General features: G+C 33.1%; 1 long non-coding RNA gene across 1 annotated transcript; it reads left to right on the forward strand.

Moving 5' to 3' along the window:
* Positions 1-2122: 2122 nt before the first annotated feature.
* LOC140048428 (uncharacterized) lies at positions 2123-4459 on the forward strand. The gene is made up of 4 exons (XR_011845074.1): positions 2123-2436; positions 3157-3258; positions 3586-3634; positions 3906-4459. It is a non-coding gene; the product is annotated as an uncharacterized lncRNA (long non-coding RNA).

Genomic DNA, 4459 nt, shown 5'->3' on the forward strand with positions numbered 1-4459 from the left:
TGTGTGAAAACACCTTCTCAACCGTGACGAGTTGTAGGCCTAAGCAATCCTAATTAGCATCGTGCATAATACTGAACACTGAATACTGAAATGCTTTATTTGTCTTTATTTTTTTAAATTTTATTTTATTCAATTTCCAGGCACAACAATACATGACAACACAGCGGTGCAGCACCCTGAGGATTGCCATGAGTGCAAAAGCACTATCGAGATGGCTCTCCATATACTGCACTAGAACATATAAGACAAACATATTATACACAAGATGCTCTACATAAACAAAGACTTATTATTAAGTCTTTGGGAGTGGAGTTGAAAATTGTCATGAGAAGGACTTGAACCCAGGACCCTTAAATTGGTAGCCAAGCATCATTACCACCAAGCCACAGCTCCACTCCATCATCATCATCATCATAAAATAACAACAGAAATTCTTCTTGAAGATTGACAATTATTAGTACAATAATAAATAAATATACAATATAATATATTATGTACACACACATAATTGCAAAAAAAAAAATAAGTTATGAAACACGGTGTAAAAAGACTAGGTATTAAAATTGAATAGGATTCAGGAGATTAAAATAGTTTAAACAGCTTTAAAAGGATTAAAAACAGCTTTAAAAGGATTCAAACCATTAGAATGTTCCTAAAACCTTTACAATTTATAAATTGCTAAAATTTCAAATTTACGTTTTAAACGGTTTAAAATTGTTTACATAGTCTTGTATTACATAACATTTTATCGATGGTGACGTGAATTAATTATATGAATAGCATTTGCAACAAAGGCATATCTCGATCTGTTTGTCTTAGTTGTTGGAACATGTATTCTACCATTGCGTTTGATAATAAAGTATTTGCTAAGGGGATGATCAACATCCTTAATTATTTTATGAGCTGCCTTCACTATCCAATCTATGTATATTTCATCTAACTACACTAACGGATCTTTAAGTTTAACAATATATTCAGCTTTCTTTGTAATGCGATTCAATTTCTTTTTATCTTTTTTATTAATATTTTCATAATTGCATATCAAACAGAAAGACATAATACTTTGGATCATGGTGGTATAAAACAATTTTAACAGTGAGCTATCAATACTAAGGGATTTCATTTTGCGAAGTATAAACATTCTTTGATTGGCTATTTTAACTATTCTATTCGTATTGGTTTCCCACGACAGTTTGTGGTCCATGACAAAACCTAAGTATTTATATTCTTCTACTCTATCTACTTCGTTACCATCAATCAGAACTGGAATAATAGGATATTTCTTTACTCTAAAGTCTACGACCATCTCCTTAGTTTTACCAACATTTAACTTTAAATTATTCAATTTGCTCCAATTTACAAAATCTGATATCAATTTACGGTAGTCATATTCATTATCATGCTTATCACCTAAAATGTATCCTGTGATAACAGTATCGTCTGCATATTTAATCACAGAACATGACTCATTTGGTGACCTAAAGTCAGAAGTGAAAAGGAATACAACACAGGTGATATTACACAGCCTTGAGGTACTCCTACATTTGTTATCCTGCCGTCAGACATGTTATGTTATGTGCCCATTAGCTATTACAAACTGAGGTCTACATTTCAGGAAATCGGACAGCCACCTGATGATATCGTGGTTTATCTCCATGTCTTGCCGACGATAATGGTGTTAAAGGCACTTGAAAAGTCTACATACAGAGATCTAACATATGATCTTGACTTATCTAAGTGATTACAGATGTTATTTAGGTGTGTTAAAATAGCATCCTCCACACTTCTATTAGACTGATAAGCAAATTGATAATTGTCTTGAAAATTACTTGATTGATAAGGTTTGTCATTTGGATACTGAATTTTGTCACTGTTGGTACAATGCTGTCCACACAAAAAGAAATATAATCAGAGGTGACCCGTGTTTCCATGTCAAGATCATTTGATTTAAAAGTGTCCCAATCTGTAGAATCAAAACAATCTTGCAGTTTGACACATCCCTTGTCCATCGCTTATGTTGTTGTATAACTGGCTTGGATTGCTTGATTCGTTGACGGTATTTGGGAATTTAGTGTTACGTCTTCCCTCTCTCTTAAATTCATCGATTGGAAATTTCGATCGTATTTACGTTTGATGATTAAAACCAAACTTTTTAGACTGAATATGGTATTCATGAACGTGAAATACGCTACAGTTGAAAATAAAGTTTCAACTGATAGAAAGTTTGATTACAACATCCAATCAGCGCCTAATATATTGTGACGTGAAAGCGCGCGGACAACAAAAGTTTGTCTTCCCTCTCCTCGCTTCCCGCCCGCCTGATCTTCAGAGTCAGTGTCTTCATGCTCTTCGATCGCATTTTAGATTCTTTGCCGACAATTTACGAGCTACCGTATTCGTAACATATACCAATTGAATCAATATCTATTTTAGAAGGTTGGTAATCATTTATTTTAAATTGAATCTAAGGCATACGCTACATTGAGGCCTACATTCACACCACCACCACCGCGCACATTTTCTGGCCACAGCACAGATCTAGTTAGTAGGCTAGTTGACGTGACAGCAGCGAGTGTGGTGTACGGTACGGCTCGAGTTTATTTTTGCCGGTTACCGAGTTAGGCTATAGACCTAGTTAGTGAGTAGCCTAGGTTAAATTTACTAAATCAAATGTGTTATGCCTTGAATATTATTCTATCTAGGCTAGGCCTAGCCTAGTTGAATAGGCATTTCCATTGTATAAACAATTTTAATGAATACTAAAAAAACGTTACTTTGTAATTCTTGATGACGTTCTCTAGCTAGGCCTACCCTACTACTACTAGCTAGCATAGGCTAGTACTAGCCTAGTAGGCTAGGCCTAACTAGTAGGTCTAGCTGGAGAAGAGCTAGGTCTAATAAATAGGCTAGGCTAGGCCTAGTTACTAAGCCTAGGCTAGGCCCTACTTTAATACTATTTCCTAGACTAGGCCCTAGGGGCCTAGGCCTATAGCTAGAGCCTCTAGTAGGGCCTAGCCTAGGCGTCCTACGAATAAATTATGATATAATTAATAATTATAATATTAATAAATAATGACGATAGGCTATACTGTGTATACTGTACAGTACTAAACTATAACATTTAGTAGAAACATATTATTTCTATCTATTGCACAGGAAAAATGCTTGACTACACAATGTCAATGATGTTTCGGGCTGCAATCATTCACAATAACAACATGGACATCATCTTGAACGATTTATATTTATTTTTTGATAGTAAGTAATAATAATATGTTGTATATCTGTATTTAAATCACTGTATTTATACATGTCAATTGTGTATAAATTCGTGTTTTTTAAGCTTTAAAACAGGGACTGGATTAAAAAATATTTCCAACCTAGAAGAAACTACTCGACATACCGACCTGATGCTAGAAAAAGATTGCCTAATTATTGGTGGCTTGACTGAATCTGAACTAGCCTATTATTTTTACTATTTGTGTTACTGTTATTAATGTTTTATAATTTATTTTGTGCACTAGGCCTAATGGTCTTGTTATGTTGATTTATATGAAGCATACTATATGTCTCAATCTTATACAGAGCATGAACCAAATCAGAAGCTGTGAATTTGTTCATTCAACATATCCATGTAAGCATATTAATTAATAGTACAGTTTTTATTTTCATTTTAAAAATTACGAATGTCAAAATTTACTTAAATTAGAGAAAAGAGTTTTATATGATACTCTTTTCTGATAATATTGAATAGCAAAACTATTCACCGTTGCTTTTTAAGACCATATTGAAAATAAAAAATTATCAATGATAAAGATAGTACAGTACTACTACTAAAGATGCGTACATTTATCAAATATTTTATGATAAATAACAGTTTGTTATGCTTTTTGTTATTCTTACAGGATGCAACAGATGTTAGAAAAGAGTATGCAGGACAAAAATTTGCACAGCCATATTGATTGTCAATTGGACGGTCATCATAACTCAACATGTACTTTCATTCAGACACATTGTAGAAGCCATGGTTGGGCTTTTATTTAGGCTGCACTATATTTTCCTGAATGATATTTGTGGACTTTGTAGATGCCCTCCCAAGAATTAGGGTATATCACCAAGGCATATAAGATAGTTTTTGAATTTATAATTATACTACTGAAAGACAAAGACTACAGCAGTGTCTTGACTATTGTAATATACTGTTGTTATGTTTTCAATAAAATCAAAATGGAATATATATAAGAAACGTATCTTTTTTAAGCATCGTATTTAAACAAAAAAGTCAATCGATTTTGGTTGAAAAAATAATTTTTCCAATCTTCTTAGTTTGAAATTTTTCAATCTTTGAATCGATTGAAAATCTTCAATCGTTATTTCAATCAATCCGATTTGTCCCTACTCACAGTCGGCCAAAAGTTGAAAAATCAACCGTATCGATTGAATATTCAGTCGACCAATT

This window comes from Antedon mediterranea, chromosome 1 (assembly GCF_964355755.1).
Source record: "Antedon mediterranea chromosome 1, ecAntMedi1.1, whole genome shotgun sequence".
NCBI lineage: Eukaryota > Metazoa > Echinodermata > Crinoidea > Comatulida > Antedonidae > Antedon > Antedon mediterranea.